At 48.4% G+C, this 14,173-nt stretch overlaps 1 protein-coding gene across 1 annotated transcript in view; it reads left to right on the top strand.

The window, feature by feature from the left end:
- Positions 1–14,173, top strand: part of LOC146232819 (uncharacterized) — a gene marked incomplete at its 3' end in the record, with an annotated part of 272,531 nt that overhangs the window by 53,425 nt on the left and 204,933 nt on the right. The window lies entirely within an intron of this gene.

Here is a 14,173-nt window from a genome sequence, read left to right as displayed (position 1 = left end):
GTCTCGGATGTCTGCGCGCCCTGTGTCTGTCAGCGTGTGTGTGTGTGTGTGTGTGTGTGCAGAGGAATGTGCTCGTGGGGTGGTGTGGCAGCATGCGTCTGTCGTCCCGGTGCGTATTTTCAACGCATATTGCCGGGTTCCATCTTTGGAGGGACAGATGTTGGGGAAAGCAGCAAAATCAGAGCTGAGGCCACGGTATAATCACAGTGATTTTAATCAAGGTCTTGTCTGGTGACCCACTTATTTTCCCCTCACGGAGCTGATTGCAACGCCGCGCGGTGACGACCACCATTACAGACGTCAGTCTATCATTAACCTTCACATCATATAGATGTCCCCTAAGCGGTTGACGGTCCTAATCTCTAAATTACACCCGTTTTGGACTGTGGGATCTCTCCTTTTGGTCAAATCCAACTTTTCTTCTCGTTTCATTGGTCCTACTAGCCGTCCCGTGAAAATGCCAGCATGTGAGCTAGACATGCAGAAGCTAGATGTGTGGGGGTATTCAGTCGTTGGAGGAGAAAACTTGTGGAAGCAACACACAGACATTGTAGTATCATTGTTTCCGCTTTGTAAATAATGAGCACATATGTGTGGAGATGTCGTCGTCTGGCCGATAATGAGTGTGGCGAACACAAAGGCTGCCCTTGGGTTGTGTGTGTGTGTGTGTGTGTGTGTGATACGCATTTGAAAACCAAGTCGCCATGCGTTTTTTCCTTTTGTGGAGGGGGCAGTCAGTGTGTGATTCACACAAGGACATTGCTCCTGCTGTGGTTTGGTGGAGACTGTTTGGATGTGGACACGAGCGGGGCTGTGTGTGTGTGTCCTTGCTACGGTTGCACGAGGCGAACTCGCAATGGTACATTTTAATACCATGAAGAGGTTGTTGTGTTTGTTTGTAAATGCATGCACTATTTGCACACGAACAGCAATGCTAGCTGAAATTTGCACATAGTTAGCCAACCATCTGTATTTTCACCATAAATGAGAATGAGCTATGTTCATTCATTGTCTCTCATCAGTAGTAAAATATATGATATATATATATATATATATACATATATTTTAAATAATACCTTGATTTGCCTCAACACTCTTTAATTGTGGTGGGATCGGGAGGGGGCCCAGCATGCCCCAACACAGAGGGGTCAGTGAGTGCACCCCATCTTGCTGTTTCTCAATTAAACCCCCTCAGGAGACACTTCCCCCTGTGAAGCTGCAGATACCAACTGGGGTGTGTGTGTGTGTGTGTGTGTGGGGGGGGTGGGTGGGTGTGTGTGTGTGTGTTCATTCACGTCTGTTAAGTACAGATGTAGTCATGTTGGACTGTAACACCGCCCTCCCCCCTTTCCTCACTGCAGAGACAGCTAGCCCCCATCAACGCTAATCAACACCGTTAGATTAGACGAGCCGATTCGCGAGCAGTTGTCGAGTGTGTTTATACGTATGCGTGCGTGTGTTGTGTGTGAAATTGGAGAACATGGTCACGTCTCTTGTCTTGCTTTGAACCTATTGTTTATGACTGGAAGTTTCTGGATGATTCCGTGTGGTTTAGGCTCAGTAATTAGCAGAAAAATCATCATGGCTTCGAGCTTGTGCTCATGTTGCCCAGGGTGCAAGACTGGTAAGGGCAGTGAACTGAAGTAAACAAACACCAACCATGCATTTATTGATGCTTAATTGCTCTTCTAGAGTTACAGGGGAAAGACTGTTAAGTGCAATGTAGCCCACAGAGCTAAATGAGGATTTTGCATTTCATTTGCGATAGACAAAAGAAAAATCTTTTTTTCTCCTCAATTTTTTTTCTCCTTCATTTGGGCGTATCTGAGGTATTCATTCGCTCATATTGCACACGAGCAACAATGCCGCAGTGAGACAGCTCATATGTTGGCATGCCTCTGTCCTCCTCTCCGACTGCGTCCTCCTCCACCTCACTAGCTAATGGCTAGTGGTGGTTCATGTTCCAGAAATGGGCCTCTTCCAGCAATGTTCTCCTGCTGAGATCTCAGAAGACGTGCCCTCAGCTGTTCCTCCTGCCATTAGGCCTCCCCGCACTTTTTATCCCCAGACCTCGGAGACCCCAAACTGCCAAATGAGTTGAATTATGGCTAGTTACATGGAGTGGACTCTCAGCCACGGGGGAGAGGCCTGAGTTGGAGGAACTAACCACAGTCCTGACCATTAAAAGGCATTCTGACACCTCCTCTTCATCTTCCCCCATCCCTCTCGAAGGGCGCTGCTGTGAAGCCCTCTTCCCCTGAGGCGGGACACCTCCCGTCCAGCCTTACAGCCGGCCTGCGCCTACCGGCCCCGGGAGCTCCCATCATTAAATGTTAAGCTCCTCCTGGCCTCTCTCTCTCTCCCTCCTTGGCTCTCTATCTCTCTCTCCCTCCCTCTCTTTCCCTCTGTGTTTCTCCATTTCTCTCCTTGATTTACGACTGTTTCCTGCTCACTTCCCAAATTTCACGTCCTTTTTCCTCTCATCAAAGTCTACGCCTCTCTCTCTCTCTCTCTCTCTCTCTCTCTCTCCCTCTCTCTCCCTGTCTCTCTCCTCGTCCCTGCAGCTAATCTGGGGTGGGAGGGTTGGAGGGGGGTTAGAACCACACAAGGTTAATTGCATTAGCTAAAACAAGCGTGGCCGCCTCGGCCCCCGTCTGCCGCCTCGTGAGGTCGTAGGAGTCATGCGACCCCCACAAATCCACTCTGACCACCCCCTGTCAGAGGAGGGCCTGATTGCCCCAGCTCTGAGGCTGTTCTCCTCTGTCCCAGAACCTGACAGCCAGCCTCTCTGTTAAGACTGCCAAAGGACTGCCGGATCAGATCTGTCACTGTAGCAGGGGCAACATGAAATGATAGATACAACCTCCTCCCATCTCTCTGCCCTGCCTACCCCCCCCCCCCCACCCCCCCGCCACCCTCTCCTGTCCCCCACTCCCCTCCCCTCTATCTCCCTCTCTCATGTAATCTTGATGCACTGTGTTTGCCGTTGCCGCTGGGTGAAATTGAATGAATGATACAACCGGTGGTGCCCAGATTACAGCCGGCTGAATTGATGCTATCTGTCCAATGATGTGTTATTTTGTGGGAAAGAGGCAACAACCGGAGCAATGATGATACCGTATGGGATTTTACGGTGTAAGTGGTGGAAGACAAATAGAATAACGACAATGCATGGGCTTTGGAAAAGGTTGAGTAACCTCACTTGTTTCGGAAATTCATCTATTGTTTCCTCTTCCAGTCTGCTCAGTGGCTTCTTTTTTGGTGGTGTGCGTGTGTGTGTGAGTGTATATCTCGCCCAACTGCCTCTGCACCTTTGGCTAGCTCAGCTCCCCTTGCTAAGGGGTGAGGCGCCCAGCATCAGGACTTGTCTGCTCTAATAGGGTTGGCTCAGGGAGGGGTCAGGGGTCGGCTGATGACACATGCAATGGATGCTGGTCGCTGGAAGCCCAGGCTAAGGCTGGTCTGGGGCTCAGCTTAGGGGAATAACAATGTGCTGCTCGGAGACTTTGCAGGCTGTGCCCAGGTCAGGCCCCGGACACGGAAAGACTAAATTCAGCTCTTTCTGCTGGTCTGGGGCGCAGACTTGGGGTCCTGGCCATTGTTGTGGGGTCAGTATAGAGCTGGACAGATTGCGCGAGCAGATGACACCCATTTATCATCCAACCCTCGTAGAGGAGTGAGAGAGGAAGAGAGAGAGCTGGAAAGACTTTTATCTGGGTTAAAGGATTGTGGGAAAGTTTGAAACTTAACTTACGCCAGTTGTGGTATCATTTTTATATATTTTTTTAATTCTGTTAGAATTAATTGTGGTATATATAATTGTGTATATAAGATTTATTTTTGGCAAATCGGTATGGATGAAGTTGTTTTCCAAGGTCTCCTCCCTTGTTTCGCCCACCTGTGATAAATGTAGGCTTGTATCATTTCTTAGCTGTGTGTGTGTGTTTGTTCCCCATTCCATATGCCTGTGTTGCTCTGGATGCATGTGCTCATGTGTAATTACTGTATGCTTTCTGTCTGGGAGGGAGGGAGACCATGCTGCTGGCTATTAGTGAAATATAAATAAGAAGGGCTATTTTTCTCTCCTATATAAACATCTGGCAGCATCCCATGCTTATGCTTGCACAATTAATGGCCATTTAATTGGCAATGATCATTTTTACTTAAGCAATATGAAATAAGCAGTTGCCCCTGGAACAGCCAGCTGTTGGTGGAATGTTCTGGCAATGTAGAATAGACGTCCTGTTCCGTGGGTGATCAATGCTTCCAGGAGGTGGTCCATACATGTGGTACACACACACACACACACCTGTTGATTCCTCATGTGCAATGTATAATGTGCAATATTATAAAATATATTGTATTTCTCTCAGCAGATAAGGGCAGCGTGTGAGAGAGATCATATTTAAAGAAATCCCGGATTCTGTAATGTTGTTGTGTGTCTGTACTATACATTTCTAAAGTACCATAACCTTATGTAGCATGAAATGATTGACAACACATGTACATATTGACACAGTGTGCTGATAGTCTTTTCCATGTACTGCAGTTGAACTCAGCCCTCCACTCGCCTGCAGTTTGACGCCATCAACCCACACAGGGTCTCTCCCACACGAGAGCAGGGGTACTTTCTCTAATGGGATGACCCTTGGTGACCCCAGGGTGACCCTGTAGTCTAGGGTCACATGGATATTTACAGGTCTTCCAGTGTGTAGAGGCCCCTGATGGAAGGAAGTGGATGATCTGGTCAGAGGACTCTCGTAAGAAGATGAAAATGGGTAATATGGGTCTGGGTTTTATGCTGATAACTTCTTCTGTTGTAGTAAAGGCATATATGGCTCAATATATCTGTCTCTGAGACCAGCGACATTGTCACTCTGCATCCTCTCAGTCCATTTTAGCCAGTATTTATGTTCTGTTTATGGCCTGTGCAAACAAACTGACCTGCCAGAGCCATTTCCTATTAAACCGTGCAGTTTAAGATATTTCATAGTGCCTCATGTGACACAGGAGCCGAGTCTTATGAAATAATGCTGTGCAGGAGTGCTCAGAAGACCTTGAAATCCGTGAACAAATTCACGGGTTAAGAAAATGTTTTGCATAGAAATATTTGCTTGGTTTTGGGCAAAGTGTCCTGCATTTCAGGTTCCAGGCTCCCTGAATGAGAGCTATTCAGTGAAGCCTTTTCAGCATATTCCATTAATTTTTAACCTTGTAATCATGTTTTATTCTACACAATGAGCAGTCATGTACATTGTGTCTTTTTGAGCTGTTATTACACAACCCTTGCAGTGACATTGCAAACACAAATCAAATTGTGTTCTAAGAATATTGTAAAGCACATTCTTCTGGCATGGAAGGGAGGGTGTCTTGGTAGCCCTTGGGCTGAATCTGTTTGAATAACATGCTGTGATGCATCTCAAACCATGGCTGCTTGTCAAAACACTTAATTAACCAGGGTGCCATACAAAAACACGATGAGTGGAAAAACTGGTTACTCTGAGAGGGGTGCAGTGCAGACACCCTGACCTGCCAGCCCTTAGTGGGTGTTGTGTGTTTTGAGCTGAGCTGGATGCTGAAGTCCTCCTTCGGTGAACTGGCACACAAAGGTAGAATTGTGTGTGTGTGTGTGTGGGCCTAGCATAATGTCAGATAGACTCATTGTGTGCAGGAATGGATTAAAGGCATTGTTTGAGCTGACTCCTTCTCCGGTAAAACAAGCGGGAGAAGAGGAGGCAGTTGACACACTGCTGGCTGGCTCCTTATCGTGGCCCCCCAATAGCAGTCTAATCTGTTGGTCTAGCACGCCTGTAAACAATTTTCATCAGTCAGTCAGACAATAGACCTGCCACCTTTTTGGGCATGGAAGGATTACAGTACTGGGTACCCTGCCCCACCCTACATACGTTTTTGACAAAGGGCTTAATTGAATATCCATCCATGCCTAATTTGCTGTCTTTTTCCTGTGGGGTAGGCACACACAATCACGCACAAACATTAATGAAGTACGAAGGCACACACACACACTGTTGACATGCACAAACAGAGTGTCATATTTTTGGAGCACATTCACTATTTCGTGTGATGTTGAAAGTCAGGAATTATTGCTTCAAATCCTTACAGCTAAACTGTAAACAAACTGGATGGAGCAGATTCAATTAACTCCATCTAACCCAACATATAATTACACTGAAGCACACAGCGAAGAGTGGGAGATAATGGAGTTATTTTTACCCTTGAACCCTAACCCTGCTTTTCCCATTTGTTTATCAAATTAATTTAGGCTGGCATATTTGTCATGTCTGGTCTTAAATACACATAATCGTTCATTTTAGCTTCATATTACACTTTCGCTTAAGCTAATTAATCCTATCTGTGTTTATCATGTGCAAACAGAGTGATTGTCCTGAATTGTTGTCCAAAGAAGCTACGACGGCTAATCGCTTAAGAGACGGTATAGTGGCCCTGCAGTCCGTCGTGTCCCAATCCTACGCTGACATTGAAGGACATTATCTTGTTCGCATTTTACACTGTCCTTATGGCTTCCAGACACAACAGTACGTAACGTTATTTTTTTTTTGAACGGGATCTACTTTTAATCCGTTTGTGGGTCTGCGATTTCTTCAAGGTCAAGGAAGGACATATTCAAAGCCAAGTCAGCGAGCGAATCCAATGCTGTCGGACAACATGGCCGCCCCGTCCTCGCTTAAACAAAGCGAGAGGCTGAACACGCTCCAGACTGACAGCCTCGCTTCATCCGGTATTGACGTGTCAAACAAAACACTGCCCGCTTGTTTGCCTTAAACTAAGTAGTCCTTAACTGCTCGGACAGGGAGCGGGCCACTGTGCTTTATGTATTTGTTTATTTCAAAGATAAGAGAGACTTTTATGGATAAGCAGCTGACGTTTCCCGCTATCTGCGGTGGTGAGGCTGGACGAGGCGGGACGGGGTGTGGATAGATAAAACAGAGTGGTTTCATCTGACGAGGGCGAGGGCGAAGGAGGGGGAAGGAGGGGGAGGGAGGGTGGTTATTGACCTACACTGGCAGCAATGTGTTTCAATTATACCCCGTCATCTATTTGTCAGGCAGGGGGGCGGGGGACGACACAGGGTTCAGGTCCGGGTCAGAGTCGTTCTCCATCACTTATGATGTGTCTTTGGGAAGCACTTTAATTGAATTACCCAATTTATTCTTCAAGCAACAATGGCCCAGCCCCAGACCCATGACGTGACACAATTAGATACAAGCTGAACGTGACGCATATTTCATCCCTCCATAGCATGCTGGGGGGTCAGATGGCTGAGCGGTTAGGGAATCGAGCTATTAATCAGAAAGTTGCCGGTTCGATTCCTGGCCGTGCCAAAGACGTTGTGTCCTTGGGCAAGGAACTTCACCCTACTTGCCTCGGGGAGAATGTCCCTGTACTTACTGTAAGTCGCTCTGGATAAGAGCTTCTGCTAAATGGAAATGGAAATAAAAAGAAGGCAAACTTTCGGCGGTTCTAGTTTGCATACACCACTGTATTTGATGAGTCATTTGTCCAATTTCAAAAAGTATTACAAAAGGGACCATTGACAGACCTTCAATTCAATGCATCAAGACGTATTTCTTGTACTCTACACATGCAGTGTGCTCAATAGACATCTTTGAGTCAAACTGAAGTTCTCTTTGTCTAAAACCCGAGCCTTGAGCGCGCGTCTCCGGATCTCCGTGTCTTTTTTGGTTGTTTGCAAATTGCACTCATGTGGGTGCGATTAATTCTAATCAAGTCCAATTTATGCCGGCGTAGCAGCTGGACGAGTCCTGAGTGTCGTGTGCCTGGCGTCTGTGATCCGTCTAGCTCGACCGAGGTGTCCGTCATGCAGCGCCCAGCTCCAGGTGTTGAGAAGGTGGTCGTGTCAGAGAGAGCCAGGGCCGCTTGCTCTCTGGCCCCCCTTGCACCTGGACGCCAACCAACCCTCGCCCCTCCCACCCATCCCGAGCCCCTCTCTCTCCGTGTCCAATCAAGAGTGACGCTCTCGCAGCATATCCGCAGTGCATCTTATTAAGGTGAGGAACTGTGGGTAGAGAACGCGCCCGGCTATAAGCATGTAATGTACACCAATTACGTTAATTGCCGCTTTGCAGATGGCACAGTGTTGATTGCAGCTCCAGGATCAGGGATGGCAGACTCGATTTGAACGGCGCAGTCACGTGGCGCTCATTATTGTTAAACCCCTCCGAACATCTCTTGTCCGACAATCCATCTGTGCTGAATGGTTTTGACAGAACTGCATGGCGAACTTTGGGCAGTTAAATAGTTACAAAGCAGTACATTCTCTGTCTCTCCCTCTTTTTTTCTTCTTTTTTTTTTTTTCTTACAAAAACGAAACAGCACCACTAGTTTTTAAATTGGCAGCCCTTTTGTTAAACTGGAATTGGGTGTGTTCTTCATGCTATTAGCATAATGGCTCATCTAAAACGAAGATGATTGGCAGACAAGGGGACGCAGAGGGCAGACAGGGGGCTAAACATCTGTTACAGTTCTGGAATGTTCCTCCGTTGTTCTATCAAAACTCTGACAGGCAGCTAATCTGAAGGAAGCAGCTCGGTTCCACATGCGGGCAGTGTGCATCTTAAGGAACTGGGAGGTGAAACAAACGCAAGCAAATGAAACGTTACCCTCACAAACTCTGCCAATGAAAACCCGAACGTGGACGTTATGTCAACGTGTAAACTATTCAACTCAAAACATTGAATGTTATCGAGCGCCATGTCAGTGCATGCGCTTGCTAAGCTTGAGCTGTGGGTGACGTGTGCTCCGGTGTTTTCCCCCCTCTAGGTTCCTCAGGGTGCTGTTTCCTCCCTGACAGGGGTTTGGGATACGGCTTGTTATGGGGCCCCTGGCGCACGGGGCCCCCAGGGCCCTGAAAACCCTCTCCAAATGCCAGTCCTCAGTGGGAAGCCTGACATTCCGAGTCTGCCAGATCCACAGCGTTGCGTCGCCATAGAGACGCACCCTTCCGGAAAACTCACCAGAGCCGACGAGTGTTCTGCGTTCCGGCCTCGCCAGGTCGCTCGGCCCTCTCTCCGGTTTGCGCTCAGAGAAAACAACGCCTTTGTTTGTTGCGCAGCCAGTCGTCCACAAAGCCCTTTGATAAAGCCAAGCCCGCTGACCCTTAAACAGACACCGTAGCCCATGGTCCTTGCTAGCAGGCTGCTCCCTCTAGGCCCTGGTTGCTGTTTGATGCATAAATGGGCTAATTATGCCACTGTTGGATTGCCGATGCAAATGTCAGAGGCAGATAAACCGTGGGTGCGAACCCTCCTTGAAAGGGCCCGCTTCGGCCTCTTCGGACCCTCCGTAGCCTGCAGAGCCAACAGACTCTCGCTCAGCCCCACCACTGCTTTTATCAGAAGGGTTCAAGGATGCACGTAATTAGTTGGCTGACAGGGCCCTCGGGTCAGACTGGACCCAATCTCGCAGATCAGTCAGAGAGTCTGAAACGTCTTTGTCCAGCTGTGGCCAATGTAGAGGCCCCGGGCATCCGTAAGCGTACTCTGTCACTGGAGAGGTCCATGGGCCAGCGGGTGTTGGAAGAGCAGTTCGCGCTTTCCAACGGGTCCTTTCTGTTCGCCGGTTGAGCTTGGCGTCAGTGTGAACAGTCGTATCTCGGAGCGTGTCACGGAAACGTTAGGTCCGGTTGACCATCCTGAGCCTGAGTCACACCTGAGCCTGTCGGTCGCAGTCGACTTTCACGCGTACATTACAGCACTCCTGCCACAGGTGTCGCACGCGTTTCGACTTGAGCCGCGGAGGGCTTGTACCCTACTCGTTTAATGCCTTGCCGAACATGCATCTTCAAGCGTCCATCTTGAGCCTGTGTGTCCCCACCCCCCTTCCCACTTCCCCCGCCTCCCCTGTTGGTATGCCTGGCCAGGGGAAGGACATCCATCGTCCTCCATTAAAGAGTGCCCACTCACCGTGACTGCAGGGCAGGCTTTATGACATCACGGCGCAGGGAATGAAGTGAGCCCGGAGTGTCATTCCATTACCTTGCTGGAATGAATGTCCGGGATCTCCTTCTTGATGAGCTTTGTCTCCAATAACAATGATAGCTTTAAGTGTGGCTAATTGAGGCCGGGCTTGCCCCCTCTCCATGCGAAAGTGCTTCCTCATTTCGCCTGTCCTTTTAATAATTACATTATCATTTTGCAGCCTGCCGTTTCCTTCAAAAGGGGGTCGGCGCTTGTGTTGAAGTGAAAGCTCATTATTGGGGCTGAATTATGTTCCATTTATTGATCCCTGTGGTGGATTATGGTGCTCTAAGTTGGTCTAGACAGAATAGTTAGCCAGATGACAGAAAGGAAACATAGAGGCCCCTTGGGAAAGATCCCTGAGCTCACAGTTAGCAATTAATGCCTGCCAGGTAATGGAATTTAAGTTTACACTAAATCCACCATTGCCTTGACATTTGAAGTGCCTTATAAAAAAACATTAGCCTAATGAGACAGTCAGAGGGAGAGGGGTCCTTTTTCTTCCCCCCTCTTCTTTTGCTCCCTTCGCTCTCCTTCCTTCTCTTTCTTCTTTGTCTCTTTCCCCCTTCCTCCTCTCTCACCAAAAGGTGTTCCCCTCGCTCTTCTCACATGATCCGCACTGATACACCGCTGGCTACAAAATAAACGTTACCCAGAATTCACAGTGGAGAGTTGTGTGTGTGTGTGTGTGTGTGTGTGTGTGGTGTTGGGGGGTAAAGATGCTGCAAGTGGACATTTCCCTGCGTGCTGATTGGCGGTTTCTGCCGTTTGATTGATGGGTATTAGCGGGTTTCATTTCCCAGACAGGCCGGCTGCTAATCTCCATCTGGTTTTGGTGGAGGGTGTTTGTGTGATAAAGCGCACAATGAGTTGGGGGAGAGGCCAAAGTGCTGAGTAAGAACCCGGGACATCCATTCATCTCTATGGGAGCGGCGGCTCTGTTTTCCAAGCTATCCATCATTATCTTGATGAACACGCCACACAGCTAACTACTCTCGGCCCCTCTAACGCCAGCCCGGTTTGTCCTTGAGTGGACTCAGGTGGGGGTGGGGGTGGTTATATTCAGGTGGGGATGGGGTGGTGGAGAGCCTCTTGATAGACAAAGTGAATCTACACAGAAATACCCACCACTCCCCCCCCCCGCGCGCCTTAGTCGACGCTAGCGAACAACGCGTGCGTATGTGCTTGTCTATACATTGTGTTTAAGGACACACACACACACACACACTTTGTATTTGAATGTGACTAGAGGGCGAGGACCGTTGATGGGGCAGTCTGCCAGTAGCAGGGTTCAGCCATAAAGGACAGGCGTAATGAAAAGTGTGGGAAGGGGGGGGGGGGGTCACGTGAGCTGTGCTGCACCTGCTGAAGCAGGCCCCCGCTCTCCCTGGGAGAGAGACACCGAGCCAACAGCACCACTCTACGCCGTAATGAGGCCACTCTCCCTGCTCCATAGCCTTTCTGTTGCTCTGTGTGTTTTAGTGGGTGTCCTTGGCATACAAGCCTTGGTAATGTCTGTAAATACATGGAAGAGGGCAGGATGAACCGGGTTGTAATCTAGCCTGGTTCTGGAGGACAGGTTGGGGTGGTGGGGGGGGGAGGTGGACTGGCTGATTACACTTGTTTTACTGGCTCACTGCTGACCTAGAAAATCACACCGGCCCTGACCTTGCATCGCACAGTCCTTATACATCTGATGATCTCTGAGTGCTTTAATGATACTATGTGTTCTCTTCTTCCTTCCTTCCCTCGCTCGCTCTCTTCCCCTTCTCTTATGCTCACATACACGCACTCTCTCTCTCTCTTTCTCTCTCAAACACACACACACACACAGACACACACACACACACACTGAGGCTAAAAGACCCAGTCAGCAGTTCGGCTAGGAGTCTAGCAAATGAGCTGTCCTATTGAAATAGAAAGGAGACTGTTCTGTGCTGCAGAAAGTGCTGCTACGGCAAGGCTCACCAGAGAGGGATGGAGGGGAAATTACTTGTTCGGACAAAGAAACATGAGAATGCCCTTTCACTACAAATGTACCAATTTACATTCAGACGTCGAAGATTACATCCATTTCCTCCATTTTTGTGTGTGTATAAAACCAATGCCACATCTCTTCTCGTTATCATCCATATATTACACCACCAAGTGCTTTAAGAAAAAGTCAAATCTCCTGACTTAAAAACATTGTTCTGATTGATTCAGTTTGGGTTTTACCTCTCGTTCTATTGGTCTCAATAATCTCTTTGACTGAATGGCCAATGGCGCCGATGTCTTAATCCCGTGTGTATCAGTCAGGGTGGCTTCCAGACCATATCTCACGCTTAAATAATAAAGGGTAGGAGGGTAATTCTGTTCCACTGGGATTGCTATGCATTTACTGGGATAGGACTGAGTGGCCATATTGTTCCCTTATGTATTAAAGGTCGACCATACCGAATACTCTTAATGTAGCTCTGTTTCATTATCTGGTGACATCTTGGTTCGCGGTCCCGTCTGCACAGAAGTAATGGATGAGCGTATTATTAGTCCTGTGTTGGTGTTTTGCGCTGCCATCGTGAGTGGGATGCCGAGATTCAGCAGCTTAAGTGATTCACACCAACTTCTAATTCCCCTCTCTTTGACCACTTTATTAACATAGACACCCATTTGTCCCTATAGCCCCCCCCCCCCCCCCTACGCACACACACACACACACACACCTCTCAGCTCAGAGTAATTAGGACACCATTCTGGGTGGAGCTGGAATGTTAAGACTCTGGGTTATCATTGGGCTTCTATGGTGCGGCAAATAAAACACCTATAGTGACCCTTGAGCTCTCTGATTGGCCCAGTAGGGCTGTCTCAGAGCCCCCCTCCTCCCCCCCCCCGGCCATCTTGTTGTGTGGTCCCTCGCCTCACAGCCCTCATTACTCTCTTCTTTCTGGGGGCAGGGCTGGGGAGGGCAGGGGAGGGGAGGGGATGGGGGGGGGGGGGGTGACGGCTCAGTTCCTGGATGAGTGAGTGTGGATAAGAAGTTGTTTGAATTCATAATTGTGCTCTTGTGAAGGGGGAGATTTGTAAAGCAAGGCAGGGTTCATTGTGTGGCGGTGCAAGTCCAGTGGAGGGTGCGAGGCGCTCAAAGCTAATGTAATCTACGCTATTAGAGAGGGTTAATTAGCAGCTGAACTGGAGCCTGAAGAGGAGGCAGGCTGGGAGGGGGGAGCTGGGGGGGGGGGGCAGAAAGAGAGAGAGTGAGATGTGGAGTAAGAAAAGAGAGGGATGGGGGGGTGAGGCAGGAGAGAGGTCTTCAGGGAGTCATTAAAAACTGCTTGTTGCAATACAGCCACACAGTCAATGAGGCTGCTTCTTGGGAGAGGAGAAGAAAGGGGGGAGGGGGAAGAGGGAGGGAGGGAGGGAGGGAGGGAGGGAGAGAAAGTTCACACATGAAAAATGTCCCCGTGTCTCAAGCTTTGTCTGCGCTGTCTGGTCTGGACATAAAAGATACATTTAATGGATCCAAGAGTGTTAAAGCACATGTGCCGTCATGCAGTGTATGGGGTTTAAGGGCCTTGGTGTCACTTCTTGGGCTTCACGTTCTTTCTTCGCTATAAAAGTTTGCCATATGAACAATCGTAGTCAGGCATATTCTTGAAACGTGTATATTAAGGTACCGCCACTGGAGAACAGTGGATTACGGATCATAAAATAGAAATGTCATCAATTATTTATAACTGTTTCCATGCTTCACTTGTGTTGTGCTGCAAAAGGATGTTTATTTAAAAAAAGTACACCGTAGTATCAATTTAGGGGATGCTAATGTAGCATTACTTAAAAAATGTTGCCTGATACATGGTCTTATTGAACTCGACTGTATACACACATACTGTCCAGTGGTTCCACAGTGTGCTTCCACATTTCAGCAGAGCACTCTAGCTAGTATTCACGGTGTAGCTGGCAGAGGCCTGTTGTCTTTATCACCATGTCCTCTCTCCTGCCCAGGCTCCATTCCAGCCTCGGAGCACAATCTCACTTAAGATGGGTAGTTAGTGGCTTTTCCCATGGCATCTTAATGCAGATTAATTACTTTCCTGAGCCCAGGCAATCTGTTTTTGTTGGTTCCTGGATGTTTTCTAGCTCTTTTTTGACCTCGGGGTTAGGAGAGAGAGAGAGAG

Source organism: Hypomesus nipponensis, chromosome 24 (genome assembly GCF_054491055.1).
Source record: "Hypomesus nipponensis isolate SF chromosome 24, ASM5449105v1, whole genome shotgun sequence".
Classification (NCBI taxonomy): Eukaryota; Metazoa; Chordata; class Actinopteri; order Osmeriformes; family Osmeridae; genus Hypomesus; species Hypomesus nipponensis.
The sequence above is the reverse complement of the archived record's forward strand: the minus strand, read 5'-3'. Positions and strand labels throughout refer to the sequence as shown.